Genomic DNA, 20234 nt, shown 5'->3' with positions numbered 1-20234 from the left:
GTGTTTTGATTAAAACAAATTTCTTTACTTCCCGGCTACAGGACAGGCACAGAATGTCTTAAAAGGGTTGGAGGAAAATGGTCATCAGTTCCTTGGATATGGAGGACCTATGATAATAAGAGTTAATTAATAGGTGCTTAAAGATCCTTAAGATTAATTGTTGTATTCACTTAAATATCAGTTATCTTTCTAGCCACTGCTAATTATCTTTCAGGTAGCCCTTGGCAACTCTAAAAATTTCTATGTGATATTGCTCTCAACAAAGACATAGGGGTCATTCATGCGTCTTGACTAACAGAAATTCTAAGTAGGTTTCAAAAAGAGGGAAGAAAAAGGGAAAGAGTTTCCTTTCTACTCCTTCTCTCCACCAGGATATAGGCCTTTGGAAAGAAGGTTAGGGTGTGTTTTCTCTGGATTCGTTGTGGAGCGTTACTTTCATCAATAACTTCTTGTTATATTTAGCCAGTCAACAGCTCAAAGAGCCTACCAGAACCATCAGAAGGAGTGTGTGAGGGGAACACTCTAGAACTCTAGTCTGTCTTGAAGTAATTCAGTCTAAATTTCTTTTTTTCTTTTTTTGAAATGGAGTCTCATTCTGTCGCCCAGGCTGGATATAGTGACACGATCTCAGCTCACTGCAACTTCTGCCTCCCGAGTTCAAGTGATTCTTCTGCCTCAACCTCCCGAGTAGCTGGGATTGCAGGTGACTGCCACCATGCCTAGCTAGTTTAAATTTTGTATTTTTAGTAGAGACAGGGTTTCACCACGTTGGCCAGGCTGGTCTCGAACTCCTGACCTCAGGTGATCCACTCGCCTTGGCCTCCCAAAGTGCTGGGATTACAGGCGTGAGCTACCATGCCCAGCCAAAATTTCTATTAACTCAGTTACTCAATTATTCACTTGATTCCCCTCCAATTTCTCCATGCCTTACTTCACATGTAGTAGGCTGGTTATGGTGTGCACTCAAGGATGGTAATCTTTGTGTTTACTGTCTAATTCATTGTCCTATACATTGTATAATCTGAAATCAAAATATTGTTCCTGGTTGCAAACAAGAAACTGATTCTGGCTAACTTTATTTTCTATTTTTGTCTTAAATGTTTAAATTATTTTTAAAAAGTTTGTGGGTACATAATAGGTGTATATATTTATGGGGTACATGAGATGTTTTGATACAGGCATTCAATGTGAAATAAGCACATCATGGAGAATGGTATATCCATCCCCTCAAGCATTTATCTTTCAAGTTACAAACAATCTAATTACATTCTTTGTTATTTCAAAATATACACTTAAGTTATTATTGACTGCAGTCAAATAGTAGGTCTTATTTATTCTTTCTATTTTTTCGTACCCATTAACTATTCCCACCTCTCCCCCAAGCCTCCACTATCCTTCCAAGTCTCTGGTAATCATGCTTCTGCTCTCTATGTCCATGTTTTAATTGACTTGATTTTTAGATCGTGCAAATTAGTGAGAACATGTAATATTTGTCTTTCTGTGCCTGGCTTATTTCACTTAACATAATGACCTCCAGTTCCATCCACATTGCTGCAAATGACTGGATCTCATTCTTTTTATAGCAGAATAGTACTCCGTTGTGTATATGTACCACCTGTTCTTTATCCATTCATATGTTGATGGATACTTAGGTTGCTTCCAAATCTTGGCTATTGTGAGCAGTGCTGCAAGAAACATGGGAGTGCAGATATCTTGTCGATATACTGATTGCCTTTCTTTTGGGTATATACCCAACAGCGGGATTGCTGGATCATATGGTAGTTCAAGTTTTAGTTTTTTGAGGAACCTACAAACCGTTCTCCATAGTGGTTCTGATTCTGGCTAACTTTAGCAGAAAAATCATCCATTTGAAGAATATTTGCTTGAGCCTGGGAGGTCAAGGTTGCAGTGAGCCATAATTGCTCCACTGCACCACTGCACTCCATGGCTGACAGAGCAAGACTCTGCCATAAAATAAAATAAAATAAAATAAAAATAAAAAAATAAAGGATGTTGGGTAGTTTGCAGATTTGAATGGAAGCCTGGAGAACAAGGCTTGGAATTATGGCAGAAGCCAAAGAATGTGGCAAGCTAAATAATACAGCCAAGGTCATGCCCCAGAAAATGTCCAGTTAGGACTTTACTAATGGAGCTGGTCGTGATCGCTGCTGGACACCAACCCCAGTCATCACTTCTGTGAATAACCTGCTGCTACCCCTGTGTTTTGTGTCTCTTGCTCTCTGGCACACGTGTATTCTTTGAGGTATCTGGGATAACAGCTAGTTTTCAGCACGTCTTCAATGTCATTAACTACAGTTGGCCCTCTGTATCCACGGGTTCTGCATTCACATATTCAACGAACTGTGGATTGGATAGGTGTCGGAAAAATAAACAATAAAAAACAATACAACAATAAAAATACAAGTAAAAAACCAATACAGTATAACAACTATTTACATAGCATCTACATTGTATTAGGTATTATAAAAGTAGTCTAGAGATGATTTAAGGTATTCAGGAACACGTGAGTAGGTTATATGCAAAATACTATGCTGTTTTACAGAAGGGACTTGAGTATCCGCAGATTTCCCAGTGTCCGTGTCTGCTAAATGGCCACAAGGACCTTTGAGGAAGGCTAGGCAAAAGACTCATGAACTATACTTATGATGTTACTGCAGCTATATATAACCATTCTTCATGTTGTTCTTCACTTGTAAGTTGATGTTAAAAACATAGTAAACTAGAACCATTAAATCTGAAACACTCAGTTCCCAATTATTTGTGTGGGTTGACTGGCATTTCCATTTATCCTGGCCAGTTTTCTTTTCAAGTAGTTCCCAAATAGCCTCATAACGAAGTAAAGTGAATGAGATGAAATTAGTTTTAATAACATATTTTAATCAAACATACTCAAAATATTACCATTACAACACGTAGTAAGTATAAGTAATTATTGAAGAGATATTTTACATGTTTTTTCATACTGAGTCTTCAGTGTCCAGTGTGTATTTTACAGCACATCCCTATTCACACTCAATACATTTCAAGGGTGCAATCCCCACATATGACTGGCGGCTACGATATTGGATAGGGGAGGGTTAAATTATGTTACTGGATTCCAAGAGTTGGCCATGAATTCTTCAGTAAATAGTTTTGGACTGTTCTCAGATCCTCACCTGGAAGGAGAAATACAGAAATAGAATAAATAAAACTTGTCTAAAGTGTATTTTCATTATGTGCTTTTTATAAAGTGTATCCAGAGTAAAGGTAAAAAAGAATTTGTGGCTCGAAGAGTACACCTACTGTTTTTAGAAATCCAAGTAGCAGCCAACAATTATTAGGGAGGGGCGAAATTGTGGAAATTGAAAGGAAGGCTATATCTTCAGTTAGGATTGGTTGAGAGGAAAACCAATAGCAATTTAGCAATACTGAAAGGAAGCTAGTTGAAATAGTACATTTAAAAACGGTCGTGATAAATTATCCATAATACCCAATGGAATCTTTTTCCATCTAAGACCTTTCAGAATGATAATTGTTGAAAGGAAAGAATTACAAGATTATTTTATTTGTGATTGGGCATACCAATGCCTTTTTTTCTTTATACCAGTTTTGTTGTTTTTATGGAATGAAGGCATTGCCACGGAGATTAAGGAGCTCTCTTCTTTCATGCTGTATGTTGCCAGTTTTATCCTGCTTCAAGCCACAGTCATCTGTGACTTCAGTTGTCATCCACATGGTTAATGAGCCAAGTCAATGTGCTACCTTGAACATAAAAAAAGTCTATCGGTAACTTAGTTGATTATAACAGACACAAAAACCATGTTTATATGATGCCATTGCATATAGAAGGTGCATAAATATTTGCTAGGCATTTGGATTTTGGGATCAGACTTATTAAGAGCTCATATGAGGTTGATATTGTTATTTTGCCTAAACTTTTCATCATGGAAAATTTCATATATATGCAAAATTAGAATAAGATAATTACCTCCATGTAACCTTTAGTCTAGCTTCAACAATTTTAACTGGTAGCTAATTTCTTTTTCATCTGTAACTCTATCCCCATTTACCCGAAAGTAGAATTTTAGAATCATTGACAATCCATAAGTAATTTCAGTATCCTTAATAAAATGCTATATCACACCAGCAATTTAAGAATCTTAATATCATCAAACATTAAATGTTTGTATTTCTGAAATTATCTTTTTTTAAAATAATAGACTTGTTTGAGTCAGGATACAATCAAGATGTACATGTTGCCTTTGGTTGATAGGCTTAAGTCTCTTAATCAACAGACCTCCTCTTTCTTCCCTTTCCCCCTTGTAATATATTTTTGTTCATTTATTTTGGTGTTTGTTTTTGAGACAGGGTCTCACTCTGTCATCCAGACTGGAGTGCAGTGGCGCGAACATGGCTCACTGCAGCCTCAGCCTCCTGGGTTTAAGCCATCCTCTGAGTTCTGCCTCCTGAATAGCTGGGACTATAGGCATGTACAACCATGCCTGACTATGTTTTTTTTATTTTCTGTAGAGACAAGGTCTCACTATGTTGCCCTGGCTGGTCTTGAACTCCTGGTCTGTCTTGGCCTCCCACAGTGCTGGGATTACAGGCATGAGCCACCTCACCCAGCCCCTTTGTAATATATTTTTTGAGAGAATTAGGTAATTTGTTCTTAGAATTTCTCACAGTTTAGATTTTGCTGGTTGCATCCCTGTGATATTGGTTATCATGTGCCTCTATCTCCTGCATTTCTTGTATAATTATAATAATAATTAAACTGAGAAACAAACCAGGCATTGTGGCTCACGCCTGTAATCCCAGCACTTTGGGACGCCAAGGTAGGTGAATCATGAGGTCAGGTCAGGAGTTTGAGACCAGCCTGGCCAATATGTTGAAACCCTGTCTCTACTAAAAATACAAAAATTAGCCAAGTGTGGTGACACTCACCTGTAATGCCAGCCGCTTGGGAGGCTGAGGCAAAAGAATTGCTTGATCCTGGGAGGCAGAGGTTACAGTAAGCTGAGATCACGCCATTGCACTCCAGCCTGGGCGACAAAGTGGGAATTTATCTCAAATAATAATAATAATAATAAAAAACTGAGAAACTCAACCAGATTTATATTTAATTTTTTTTTGCTAGGAATATTTCATAGGTGCTATTGTGTGCTTTCCTGTAAAAACACATGCTGTCTAGCTGTCTCTCTTTTTGTGATGTTAACATTGGTGAACATGTTTGTGCATTATTAGCTTGGACCATCCATCCATTATAAAGTTCCCTAACAAATTTTCAGCTAATAGGTTTAGCAGCCATTGATGATGATTGCTTTGATCCATCATTTCATTAGGATCGCAAAAATTCTAAAACTGTCATTCTTTCTTAATTTATTACCTGGAATATTTTGCCATAGAAAAACTTGCCTTTATCGACAATTTGGTTACTTTGAGATACAGTTTCTAAAGCAAAGACAAGATTAATATTTGATTTTTTCCTTATTTAGTAGTATGGTTGGTTAGTTCCCTGAGGTATCCTCGGAAGATAAATAATGTTTTGGGGTATTTTTTAAAGTATTATTATAATATCTGGATTTAAACCTGTTAAATGTATTTTAATACATTCTATCTATTACTGTTTTTGATGCCTCACTCTGGCTAGTTGGAAGCCTCTTTAAGTTGGCACTGAGTCCATGACTGCAGTGGATTTTGACAGCTTCCTTGCTTTCTGTAGTGCCAAGATGTTCTAGGCTCATCTTACATTTCTCTGCTCCAGATCTTGAATCAGCCATTTCTACAAGGTTTTTGGAGGTGAATAAATGCTTTTAGAGACCGCACCTGGGCATCTCGAGTTTTAAGCTTAAGGAATTAGTTAGGGAAACTCTAATGAAAGTAGCCATAATCTCAGTGGCTTAATGTAATTCGAGTTTATCTTCACCTAATGATATGGTTAGGCTTTGTATCCCCACCCAGATCTCATCTTAAATTGTAATCGCCCGGTGTTTAGGGGAGAAACCTGGCAGGAGGTGATTGGACCATGGGGGCAGTTTCCCCCATGCTGTTCTCTTGAGAGTGAGTGAGTTCTCACAAGATCTGATGGCTTTATAAGTGATAGTTCTCCTACACATGCTTTCTTCTCTCTCTTGCTGCCATGTGAAGAAAGTCCTTGCTTTCCCTTCCCCTTCCACCATGATGGTAAGTTTCCAAGGCCTCCCCAGCCATGCAGAACTGTGAGTCAATTAAGCATCTTTCCTTTATAAATTACCCAGTCTTGGATATTTCTGTATAGCAGTTTGAAAATGGACCAATACACCTAATATATTGGCAGACAGTCTTCCATGCAGTAATTTGCAGACCCAGAAACCTTTTATCTTACAGCTACCCATAACCCCTAGTGGCTCAGAATCCTGTCCTTTCAGTGGAAAAATACAAAAAGGAAAGTGGACAGATACCTATGTTTTAACTACTTTGTTTTGGAGGTGATACATGCAATTTCTACTTTTTATTAGTCATGTGGTCCCACCTCAAAGCAACATGGTACTAAATGTAGCCCCTGGCTACAATATCTATGGTATAGATATTGTACATTGTATAGAATACACATTGTACAATATACTGTAGAAGCAGAGCACACATCTTGGTTGGATGTCAAGCTGCCTCGGCCAGAGACCAGCTCTTCTGTCACCACAAATCATATGCCCTCCTCTACTCCTCCAGAGTCAATCCGAAGTCTCAGTTGGTTACTGCATCTGGCTCAAGGTATAGTATCTTCCATCACATTAAATAAATATATAGTGGTGGGGTAAAGATAGACAACCACAAAAAAGCTCCCATTTGGAAAAGCGAAGGTGAGCCACAGCTGTCACTGGTCCATAGAAATTTTGGGCTACTGTTGGGTATACATTATGAAGTGTTTCTGCTCTGACATTGAATGAAATTTCTTGATTAGACTCAAATTCTACCCTCTGAGAGGAACTCCCTGCTGATTGCTCTCTGTAGCCTTTGTCACTACTCTGGAAAATTCTTATCCATTTTCATCCATGTTCACATTTAAAGTGATTATTGAAGACTGTGCCATCTTTGGAAACTATACATCTCTTGCATTCTGCTTCCTACCCTTGCAAATTTGAAGGTAACTTTGAAAATTCTAAGTTTTTTTTTCCCTTTTTTAACACTCAAAATATCAGTCTTTTTTTTTTTTTTTGAGAAGGAGTTTTACTCTTGTCGCCCAGGCTCGAGTGCAATGGTGTGACCTCAGCTCACTGCAACCTCTGCCTCCTGGGTTCAATAAATTCTCCTGCCTTAGCCTCCCGAGTAGCTGGGATTACAGGTGCCCACCACTACGTCCAGCTAATTTTTGAATCTTTGGTAGAGATGGAGTTTCACCATGTCAGGCAGGCTGGTCTTAAACTCCTGACCTCAGGTGATCCACCCACCATGGCCTCCCAAAGTGCTGGGATTACATTAGTGAGCCACTGCACCCAGCCTAGTAATACACTTCTTCACCTTGGTACATGTCTAATCTATATTCTTCCAGTTAGTTCCATTTGCCAATAACCTCACTCAAAGGTCTGTCAAGGTATAACTACCAAACCTTATTGTTTCCTTTACTTCCTAATTCCCTTGGCTATATCTCTCATTTAGAGGTAGCTATTATATGTCACCTGAAGTGATAGGGAAAAAGACATATTCCTAATCTGACCTTTGTTCCAGGGCTAAATCTCAATGGGTTTTGTCCTTCAAAGTTGTTCTCAGTATCCTATCTTACTCTTTGGGGTCTTTGGGGGCACTCAGCCTTTTCACTTCTGCAAGTCCCCAAATTTCTGAATGTTCTCTATCCTATACTTAAACTTTTTCATAATTTCTGCCTAAGCTCATCTCTTGCTTCCAAAACTTTGCCAAATGTTGACAATAACAACCAATATACCTAAAACTTACAGGCACAACAAGCATGCAGGCCGCCTTTCAAGTTACTGCAGGCCAGGTTTACCAAGTGTTTCACCACCTGTATACATCAAGGCTCTCTAACTCTCCAGCATGCAGCATCCATTTCCTTGCTGCCCGACTGCTAGGTCAATTTTAGATATTTGTTAGGCAGGATCTCGCTTGAAGATACTAATTTCAGTATATGTTAGGGTAATGCCGGCTGCTGTAATAGGGACTGTCACAGGATCAGAAAATTTTAGAACTAAAACAGGACTTTAGAGATCCTGAAGGACATCCAATGCCCCTTCATTTTAGGAATTGGAAGCCAATGTGGGAAAAGGCTGAGGTTGGTCCAGAGCCACATAGTGACCTTGAGGCAGTACATCTACCAGTCCCACTGGGCCTTGGTGACCTTGGCCTCTTCAGCCCTTTGCTTGGCTCTGGCACATACTAGATACTTAATGAATATTCGTCAAACTGGATTGGGAATGTGTAAGTCTAACTGTGTGAAGACATTGTTGAGTTTCAGACAACAAGAGAGGAAAGAAGGAAAATTCAGGAAACAATTGGAACTTCAGTAGAAACGCCTTAGGAAAGGCGTAGATTAGAGGACCTACATGGCTTTGTTATGTGTCTTTTGTACACTTTGATATTCTTCATTTTTGTTGTTGTTGTTGTTTTCATTAGGAGATGGGGTCTTGCTCTATTGCCCAGGTTGGAGTGTGGTGGTGCAATCATAGCTCATTGCAGCTTCAAACTCCTGGCTCAAGTGATCCTCTAGCCTCAGCCTTCTGAGTAGCTGGGACTACAGGCACTCGCCACCACACCTGGCTAATTTTAATTTTTTTGGTGGAGATGGAGTCTTTCTTTGTTGCCTCGGCTGGCCTTGAACCCCTGGCTTCAAGCAATCCTTTTGCCTTGGCCTCCCAAAGTGCTGGAATTACAGCCATGAGCCATTACACCCAGACTCGTCCTTATTGTTCCTTCTATAATCAAAATGCTAAGGACATTTTGATGACATGGTTTTGACACCAGATAGCTATTCTGATGTCATCTTAATAATAAGTCATTTACTACTTAGCTTAAAAACAACCAAATAATTGGTCCAGCCTATGGACCTCTTAACCCTAATTCCCAATCTTCCTCTCACCTACCTCTGAACTTCTGGTGAGAAGTGGAGGTAGAGGGAGTTGGTCATAATTAGGATGAGATGGGCTAAGGTTAAGGAAAGGGATGGTTTAAGATAATAAGAATCATCATCTTTTTAAAAATGATTGACACATAATCATACATATTTTTGGGGTACAATGTGATGGTTCCATACATGTGTAAATTATGTAAAGATCAAATTAGGAAAACTAACATATCATCACCTTAAACATCACTTCTTTATGATAAGAACATTTAAAATATCTGTGGCTGGGCTCAGTGGCTCACAACTGTAATCTCAGCACTTTGGGAGGTCAAGGCGGGCGGATCACGAGGTCAGGAGTTCGAGACCAATCTGGCCAACATAGTGAAACCCTGTCTCTACTAAAAATACACAAAAAATTAGCCGGGCGTGGTGGTGTGCACCTGTAATCCCAGCTACTCGGGATGCTGAGGCAGGAGAATTGCGTGAACCCAGGAGGCGGATTGCAGTGAGCCAAGATCGCGCCACTGCACTCTAGCCTGGGTGACAGAACGAGATTCCGTCTCAAAAAGAAAAAGAAAAAAAAAAAAAACCTCTCTGTAAGCTATATGGAAATATATAATACGTTGTTCTTAGCTCTAATCATCCTACTATGCCACCAGAACTTATTCCTCCTATCTTACTATAGCTTTATACCATTGATCAATCTCTCACTATCCCCTTTCCCTCTTTTCTTGCCTTTCCCTGATAACCATTATTCTACTCTACTTCTATGAGAATAACTTTTTAGATTCTACATATGAGTGAGATCTCATAGTATTTCTCTTTCTGTGCCTGGCTTATTTCACTTCAGGTAATATTCTCCAGATTCATCCACATTGCTGCAAATGACAAGATTTCATTCTTTTTTTTATGGTTGAATAGTATTCCATTGTGCATATGTACCACAGTTTATCCATTTATCTCCTGATGAATACTTCGGCTGATGCCATATCTTGACTATTGTGAATAGTGCTGCAGTGAGCTAGAATTGCAGATATCTCTTCAACATATTGATTTTATAACCTTTGGATATATACCTAGTAGTGGGATTGTTGGGTCATATGGTAGTCCTATTTTTAATTTTTTTAGGAACTTCCGTATTGCTCCTTCCATAATGGCTGTACTAATTTAGAGTCCTACCAGCACTCTTTTCTCCACATTTTCACTAACACTTGTTATCTTTTGCTATTCTGATAGTAGCCACTGTGACTGGAGTGAGGTGGTAAGATCAAACGAAAAAGCTTCTACACAGTGAGGGAAGCAGTCAACAAGACAAAAAGATAACCTACGGAATGGGAACATATATTTGCAAACTATACATCTGAAAAGGGGCTCATATCCAAAATATAGAAGGAATCAATATATTTATGTTTTGTATAATATATTATATAAAAATAATATATTTTAGCAATCGGAAGCCAACATGAGAAAAAGCTGTGGCTTGTCCAGAGCCACATAGTGACCTTGAGGTGGGACATCTGCCTCAAGTCCCATTGGGCCTTGGTGACCTTGGCCTCTTCAGCCCTTTGCTCAGCTCTGGCACATATTACAGGCATAATGAATATTTGTCAAACTGGATTGGGAATGTGTAGAAATCTATTATATGGGGGCAACATTGAGTTTCAGACAAAAAGAGAAGAAGGAAGGAAAATGCAGGAAACAATTAGAACTTCAGTAGAAATGCCTCAGGAAGATGTACTGCCTCAGATAGATGTACTGCCCCAAGGTCACTTTGTGATTCTGGACAAGCTGCAGCCTTTTCTTTTTATCATCATTATTATTATTATAATAATTATTATTATTATTATTACACTTTAAGTTCCGGGATACATGCGCAGAACATGAAGGTTTTTTACGTAGGTATATACGTGCCATGGTGGTTTGCTGCACCCATCAACCCGTCATCAGCATTAGGTATTTCTCCTAATGCTATCCCTCCCCTAGACCCGCAACCCCCGACAGACTCCAGTGTGTGATGTTCCCCTCCCTGTGTCCATGCATTCTTATTGTTGAACTCCCACTTATGAGTGAGAATATGCCATGTTTGGTTTTCTGTTCCTGTGTTAGTTTGCTGAGAATGATGGTTTCCAGCTTCATCCATGTCCCTGCAAAGGACATGAACTCATTCTTTTTTATGGCGGCATAGTATTCCATGGTGTATATGTGCCACATTTTCTTTATCCAGTCTATCATTGATGGGCATTTAGGTTGGTTCCAAGTCTTTGCTATTGTGAGTAGTAAGCTGCAGCCTTTTCTCATGTTGGCTTCTAATTCCTAAAATATATTCCAACAACTCAACAGCAAAAAAGCAAATAAGCTGATTAAAAAATGGGCAAAATGGCCGGGCACTGTCGCTCACGCCTGTAATCCCAGCACTTTGGGAGGCCGAGGCAGGTGGATCACGATGTCAGGATTTCAAGACCAGCCTGGCCAAGATGATGAAACCCCATCTCTACTAAAAACTACAAAAAAAAAATAGTAATTAGCCAGACATGGTGGCAGATGCCTGTAATCCCAGCTACTTGGGAGGCTGAGGCAGGAGAATCACTTGAACCCGGGCAGCAAAGCTTGCAGTGAGCTGAGATTGCACCACTGCACTCCAGCCTGGGCGACAAAGCGAGACTCTGTCTTTAAAAAAAAAAAAAAAAAAAAAAAAAAAGGGCAAAATACCTGGATAGGCAGTTTTCAAAAGCAGACATACAAATGTTGAACAGATGTGTGTAAAGATGCTTGGTACCCCTAATCATCAGACAAATGCACATTATGAACGACCTTTATAGTTTGGTGGTGTGTGAGAAGTGGCCTGCTGAGGTTTCTGTGTCAATGCTGTCTCTCATACCCTATCAAATTGTAAAATGGGGCTTCAGTTTTTAGATAGAATAACACTTTTAGTGTAGGACAATGTCCAGCATGACACAAAACTCTGTAACTCTGTTGCTTGTCAATTCGTTGATTCAGACGGTATTTATAATGCACCTTGTCTGTACCAGGCCCTGTGCTGGCACCTAAGATATACATATGAGTTGATATAAGCTTTGTGCCAAGAGCTATGCATGTTTATTAAGTTTCAGATTATTGTACTGCGTCAGAATATTGGGGGTAGCATTTTCAAAGATGATAAAAGTTTGCCTGGACCTAGATGTGACCCTCTTTGACTACTCTGTCTTCTCCCTTATAGGTAGAGAAAGCAAGCTTGTAGTTCATTTATTTCATAATTTTTTCCACACTTCAAGCCTGAAAAATGCCTGGACAGCTGGGCTAGGCCAGATTCCCTGCGAAGGTGTTCTTTTTGGTTATTTGGGGACATTTTCAGTTTCTGAGTGAGCATATCTTTAGTTTGTAAGTGAAAGTCAGTATAAAAGTTGGGTTTGTTTTAGTGAAAAAAAAATTTTATACGCTATGTTACAAGAATTAAATAATAAAGAATACTTGTATACTGAGGTTAATTATTTGGAGAGATTTCTTAATAACTTTGGAGGATTTTGTAGTGAGTAATCCCAGAGGATAAATAAATTTTCATACAGAATCATATAATGATTAATTGTCTCAAGCTAACTTTAATTTACATGGAAAATTCTTATTTTAAAATTCTTTTACAGAGGAGGTTAGAAAAGGGCAAAATTTGAATATGTTTATAATAGCAGTGGTAGGTTTGAGTTAGCTAAAGACAGTATACCAAAGAAACCATGGTGTTTATATGCTGGCTGTCATCTGAACAGGACTTTATAGAAGCTTATTTAGATATCACCTGTGGCTCTCCAATCACTTATTCATTTCTCACTTTGGTTTAGAATAGAGGCTGTGTGTTCTTTAGTCCTCTGTTTCTTAGACCTAAACATAAGTCCATCCTCATTGATTATCTTGATAGACTAAGCATAGTCATGAAAATAAAATTTACAAAATAGGAAATAAGTAATGAAAGTTATTAGCAAATATGAAGAATGTGAAGAAATATGAAGAGTGTTCTACCAGCCAAAGAAATGCAAATTAAAACACAGCATATTTTTTTCTTATCAATTTGGTAAATATGACAAAAGATTGTTGCTAACTTATGTTGATGAGGTTATAAGCAAACCCACATCCTTATACCTCATTGAGGAATGTTTAGATTGATAATGAATGGTAAACCCCAGAGGAATGTCATTTTCACTGCTGATTCTTACAGGATTTTCTGAATCATTTTACCGTGTCTTAAATGTATGAATCATTTAAGATTAGGGGCATAATTGTGTGTCAAAAGCATCAATATTACAAATAATTAAAGGATAATTATAAAAGGTTGACATTGTCCTGCAGTCCGTCACTTTAAGAGGAATATGTGTTTTCAGTTATTTGGTTGGAGAAACTTGGGTCAAGGACCATGACAAGTCCAGAAGACTATACGACAATCAGTATAAACCTATTTTAAAATTAAGGATGTTACCTTAACTTTATAATTATCACTTCCATCTACTCTGAGGGTTAATAATGACATGATGAAAATATCATTGGCCAGAACCTGGTCCTGGTTTTAATGTCAGTATCATTTTTGATCATGGGGCGGAGGCAATATTTTGATGTCACAGGTGAGGGTACAGGCAAGGCTGGAGCTTCTTAGGACAGCTTGCATAATCTTCATTCCACAAACTCCCCACTTCAACAACTCCTTCCTCTTTCATTGTAATTTCTCCTATTCTCCTTTATTTTATGTATGTATGTATGTATTTATTTATTTATTTATTTATTTTGCAACTAGAAAAATCTTTTTTTTTTTTTTTTTTTAAATTGAGACAAAGTCTCATTCTGTCACCAGGCTAGAGTGCAGTGGCACAATCTCAGCTCACTGCAACCTCTGCCTCCCAGGTTCAAGTGATTCTCCTGCCTCAGCCTCCTGAGTAGCTGGGACTACAGGTGCGTGCCACCACTCCCAGCAAATTTTTGTATTTTTAGTAGAGACGGGGTTTCACCATGTTGGCCAAGATGGTCTCGATCTCTTGACTTCATGATCCACCTGCCTCAGCCTCCCAAAGTGCTGGGGTTACAGGCGTGAGCCACCACGCCCGGCCAGAAAAATCTTTTAAGCTCATTTTTTTCTCCTGTTCCTTGAACCAATGATTTCAGGCATCTATGCCAACAATTATTAAGCAAAACCAAATAAAAGGTAACAGATATCCAGACATACTCATCATTATATCATGTTGGTCTTAGGCAAGGTACCATTAAGATTAGAATAAAGTTTTAAGATACTAGGAAATATCATTTAAGTTAAAATTTTAAAAAGTCTAATTCCTTTTCTAATCCCTTTTATTTTAGGAGATGAACAAATAAGGGTCTTGATAGTTCTATGTTGTTGGAATAGGGAGAGTTGGGAAGCTGCTATGTTGGATGGATATTTGATAATAAAGAACTCCAGTGGAGCTGTATCTGTCCATCTTTTGTACGACTTTTCCACAGCAATAAAAGAAAGCCAAGCAGAACTACTGACCCTATTTCACTGTGGGCTCAAATATAAGCAGCCATAGTTCTTAGTCATTTTAATATGAGCATTGCTGGAGATTACCTTTTACAAAGCAAGGGAATATCTTTAGATTCTATCATCATCGTTCTTTTAAAATCATTTAGGATCTTTATTATTATTAAGTAAAACACATGGATTTAGGGAAGCTCAAAGGAATGACTCATCAGTTCCTCACCTCACAAAAGAATGTATATCTGTCATGTAAATATCACCAGGCCTCTAGAGAAAATTGTTAGCCCAGTGAAAGAAAATTACACTGCTCAAAAAACCATAACCAACAAAAATGCAAAGGTTCAAGGAAGCAAATAAACAAAAAGCAAACCATGCATTTACCGGCTATGTCTCTTTGAACATTCTGTCTCTCCCTACTTTACTAATGTACTTTTATTATATCATTGCATTTTAATGGGCATATGGCTGAATAACCAGGAAAGAAAGAAAACTCGGAACAAAACAGGAAAATCCTACTATGGACCTGGTTGAAGGGTTCAATGCATTGTCAAAAATGAATCTAGTGTATCAAAACCATACTGTCACAAAATAGTGTTGCTTACAGTTAAGCTAGGTTTAAAAATTTCTATCTTAGTTTACAAATGATCATTAGATATGGCAAAAATCATTGTAGATATTTGAGGATGGGTTGGAAATTGCAACTCAATTCACAATCTCATTCTGCTTCACCTTATGCCCCACACCTACATGAATTTCCAGTTGCTGTAAGAAGATGGACCGGTGTCACTGTGATCATTTTTCAATATGAAGAATCAAAGAAGACTAGAAGCCTAATATATAGAGCATGTTTCTTCAGATGCTTTCATCACATTAAAAATACCAAGACATTTTATAAAACATAATGACTTTTATACATACATGTGTTAGTCTGTTTTCATGCTGCTGATAAAGACACACCTGAGACTGGGTAATTTATAAAGAAAAAGAGGTTTAATGGGCTCACAGTTCCATATGGCTGGGGACGCCTCACAATCATGGTGGAAGGAGAAAGGCACATCTTACATGGTGGCAAACAAGAGAGAATAACAGAACTTGTGCAGGGAAACTCCCCTTTATAAAACCATCAGATCTCATGAGACTTATTCACTATCATAAAAAAAAGTGCAGGAAAGACCTGCCCCCATGATTTGTTACCTCCCACCCATCCCTCCCACAACAGGTGGGAATTGTCAGAGCTACTAGGATTCAAGATGAGATTTGGGTGGGGAGACAGCCAAACCATATCAATACAATTATACTCTGATGCTTTAGTATTTGTAAATCTTTTCTATGGCCTAGAAGTTTAGGGCCCCAGGAACTTCACTTGAGATAGTGGGCAAGCAGGAGAATGAAAGAGTACTGGTGGATGTGGTGGAACTAACTCCAAGACCATCCTTAGCCTAAGGCATGCCAGCTCTGTGGGAAGAAGAATGGCCACCTATTTCCTCTCACTCTCTTTGTACTGTTCCCTTCTCTGATGGCATTTGCACAAAGTAGTGCGAAGTAAATACCAAAACCCCACAGTGAAGTTTTCATGAAATGCACCTGATGGAGCCTAGTTACTTTTTTCTTTTTCAAATTGAAAGTAAATGCACAACTATTAAGGATAAGTTTGTTTACAATTGAATATCATCTCAAATTTCACTGCTAACTTGACATTCTCTGGGAGATACTGGTGTAGTGCAAAGAAAGCTCTTCAGAGCAGTTGGTAGAATTGCCTCTGGTCCCAGCTATGCTATGAACTGGCTAGGTGACTCAGGGGAAACCCTTGCCACAGGTGGAGGAAGAGGGCACAGCATCTCAGTGTTTCACTCAGCTCTAAAGATTCCTTTGTTTCCAGAAAAAACAGCATATTTGCCTGTGGATTTGTCTTTCACTTTTACAAGTATTTTAAACATTGAGGAATGATATCAAGGGAATGCTGTTAGTAAGATTTAGTAACTATTTTAGCTTGCCAACTAGCAGTGTAAATTACAGTAACTGCATGACGTCCTAACCTTAAAAATAAAATTAGCCTATTCATATAGGCATTTCTGCTGAACATCAATGGAAGATTGTTGCTTCATTTTGTTTCACCTTTAATATGACATACCTTCATGTCAGTCAAACAATTGTATTCAGTGTTAGTGTTTTCAAGTGAATTTTTTGCAGAAGATAGCTTTAAAAAATTCGCTGCCTAATAACCCCAACCCTGTTATTTCTTCTATGGCAAGCTACTTTCTGTTTTAAAAATAGATCTGTTCTACGAGACTTCAGTTGGCCCTGGTTGGTGTCCTCTTATGCGAGTTATTTACTTTAAAAATAGAACAGTCTCAGGTCTGTATCAACTAGTTTATGATGACTTCTATTGGGAGTGAACTCTAAGTAGGCAGTGAATTCTGTGGAGTTAAGTGTGGGAACATTATAATCCAGTCGTGTTTTCCTCTTTGGTGAACTGATAGAGCTTGGCATCCAAATTGATATTTTCTATGTATTCAGCTTATGTTTTTTCTTAGGTTAAATTTAACTTCCCCAAGAGCTGAGGGAATTTTATAATTTGGGTGGAAAAGAGATTACCGCTGCAAAGTAGTTAACATTTAACATTTTTGAAACAAGTAATCACCCCTAGACTGTTTTTAGGTCAATCAAATTACTCTTTTACACAGAGCAATTTTAATTTAAAATGCACTGGTACACCTTTGGGCATATTAGAACAATCATTATTTCTTTGAATGCATGTTTCTAGAGTAGAGGTGTAGAGAAACATCATTAAATAATAATAAGTAATACCTTTTCTATTAAAGGTAAGTTGTTTTAATTTTTCAACCTCTAAATGAAATTTGTCCTGTTTTATAAAGTGAAGATATGTTTTTACGTTGTTAGAAATTAAATTACCATTGATTTTGTGATGATTTAAGGCCTTAACTCTAGCACAGGAGCTCTTTTTGCATTAACATGGTTTCAGAGATGTAATTATTTGTTTCTTTTAAAAAGTCTGGAACTTATTAAGTTACAGAAAATGGACATAAAACATGTTATATGCCACATAGTTTCATTATTAAATTATAACTTTAAATGATACATTTTGCTATCTAAATAATTTGACATATTTTAAACATATTTTTCAAAATTGGGTTTTCTGTCAGACCTGATTAAACAATGTGACATCTTGAAATATTATTCAAAGTTACAAGTTCCTCATCAGGAAGAATAATTCCTTCTTAAAATGATCTTTTGTAGAATTTTGCCATATAATCCAGTCTTTAAACGTCCTTTTTTTTTTTTCCAACCAGCAGAGAGCACTTCAGCTTGTAATACGAACCTTACATATACAAATGAATACAGCCAAGATCATGCTTTATCAAATAAATGGGCAAACAACTACCCGTAGTCACAGGTTCATTCATTTCCTGCCAATTCATGTTTATTTGATCAATTTCCTAAATTTTACATTAATTTAAACACACGTTTACAGTTTAAAAAAATTTTATAAAGACATTTTCTTCAAACATATTCTTGTGCTATGCCCTTGGCTAGACATATGTTAATTGTATTTTGTATATTTTATAATCCCAATTAACTTGTAAATTTTTATGTAAATGAACTAAATTTAATCTCAATTTTTGTACCCCCTCTGTTGTTTTTGTTTGTTTTTTGTTTTTAAAGAAAGAGGCCCATGCTCTTTGGATAGTCAGTAAATAGTTGTTGACAAAGGCTTCTTTTGGGAGGTAAATGCTACTGCCTGGAATCTACTATAGACAAATTACTTTAGGTGGATGTACTATCTCTGTTGCTTACCTAGTGAAGAATGTCAAGATTTAGGTGGGAAAGTCGAAATTGAATCCACCTGCTTAGACTCTTCAGCTTATGAAGAATTTGTATAAAGCACCTACCTCACCCTCATCTCTCAAAAGACACACGACTAATAAACAAGGTTCACCCGATTGAAGTCAATGAGTGGTAGAAGCAGTAAAGGTACTCCCAGTTCCGCAGATTTCCCTGTGTTTTGAAGATGAGCAAGGGTTGAATCACTGAAGAACTTGAAAGGTTTATTTTGCCATCTTGAGATGTTCTACCTTTTATATTGCATGACAAGAGGAACGTTACTGAATAGTGGCAGAAAATGGAAACAGTGGTTAAATAGCAATTCAGTGTCTGAGCAGAAATGTAGAACATGATGATTAGATGCCCAACACCATTCAGAATTCTGGCCATCCCAGACTTACTGAGATGTGTATTATTATAATTAATGCACACACCTCAAATAGAAAGTAGCTCAAATAGCTGCCCTGTGGTTGGTAAAATCCACGTGGCTCTCCCAGCATGTCACTTGAATCCCTATGCTTGGCCTGCTCAGCCCTGGGTAAAGCATCTAAGCATCCCTCTAACTCATGTCTTTCTCCGGGACTGGTGTTTCAGGTGTAGGAGAAGGAATCTTGGTTGAATAGGGACACAAACCCCGTTTATATGTTAGGTAAAAAATGGGGACGATTTCAGCCTAAACGGATCTGTTCTTTTGGTTTAATATTTTAGCATCATGTCCTCAACCATTGTTAAGTCCCCCCACACATACTACTGAAAAATTAGCCCTCTGTGACTTGCTTTTTCCTGTATGACTGTGTTTTACATTCATTTGAATCCCATTTCTCCTGAAAAAGTTAATATTCATTTGAATGCTATGTCTCCTGAATAAAAATGTTGTGTGTGTGGAACTAATATGATTTATTCCTGGCTCCCAACCCCTAGGAATGGACCTGAACCCTCTCTCCCCTTCTTTCTCCCTTTCCCACTTGTTACCCCACTCTCACCCTGTACCTGTGTCAGTTATCTGCTCAAAGTGCTCTGTTTTCATCTTAGTGCTTGTCTGTGGTTGCTCCTAGAACTTTATTCTTTCCTGAATCAGAATGTATCTGGCATGCTTCTAAAGATGCTTAAATGACAGCTCATAATAGTAATTTGGCTGTGGTTAAATGGATGGAAGGCGTGGTGAGGGGGTTTCCACCCAGGTGTGAAATACCCCAGATACTCAGAAAATATCCAGATTCCTGGGGCTCAGGATGGTGTGCAGTGGGGAGTGTGGGCACACTGTGTGGCCAGGGCAGCTGGGGAGTGTGTAATGTGATCTGAGACCTGCATTGCCCTAAACATAGTCAAGAAGCACAGAATGTTTCTGCCACAGAGACAGCAGCTTTGCTCTTAGTATTTCCTGAATATTCTGGAGAGTTTCTTTTTGGTTGGTTGGTTGGTTGGTTGGTATTCATGGAAGGAAACCAATGATTAAATATGAATCATGGCAAATTGGGTATGGGGCTTTCCGTCATTAACCCTGCATTAGAAATCCTTGGGTGAAGATTGGCATCTTTTTTGCATGTCACATTAAAAAAAAGAAGTAATCATGGAGAAAATCTAGCCTGTGATGTGACTTCTCCAGTAGTGGTAGGTCTCTTTTATTGTTTGAATCATTGAGTGTTTTTTTTACAAACCAAGTAACCTGATCTTTTATCACTCTCCCAACTGCCTCCTCCGGTATGCCCTGATGCATTCAACACATGTGTTAGTATGGGAGGCTAGCAGCATGGAGAGCAATTTACATTCAGCTTCCCAGCCTGCTAGAAGCAGCAAATCAGCCCCTGGGAAGGCTTCGGAGACTTGTCAGCAGTCTGTAGCTTATTTCTG

General features: G+C 38.2%; 1 long non-coding RNA gene across 1 annotated transcript; it reads left to right on the top strand.

Annotated features, from left to right (window-relative positions):
- The first annotated feature begins 1737 nt into the window (after positions 1 to 1737).
- On the top strand, positions 1738 to 20153 carry LOC115831285. The gene is made up of 3 exons (XR_004026808.1): positions 1738 to 1829; positions 12890 to 12896; positions 20142 to 20153. It is a non-coding gene; the product is annotated as an uncharacterized LOC115831285 (long non-coding RNA).
- Positions 20154 to 20234: the final 81 nt, after the last annotated feature.

Source organism: Nomascus leucogenys, chromosome 18, assembly GCF_006542625.1.
Source record: "Nomascus leucogenys isolate Asia chromosome 18, Asia_NLE_v1, whole genome shotgun sequence".
Classification (NCBI taxonomy): Eukaryota; Metazoa; Chordata; class Mammalia; order Primates; family Hylobatidae; genus Nomascus; species Nomascus leucogenys.
Note: the sequence above shows the minus strand (reverse complement) of the source record. Positions and strands in the feature narration are given on the sequence as shown.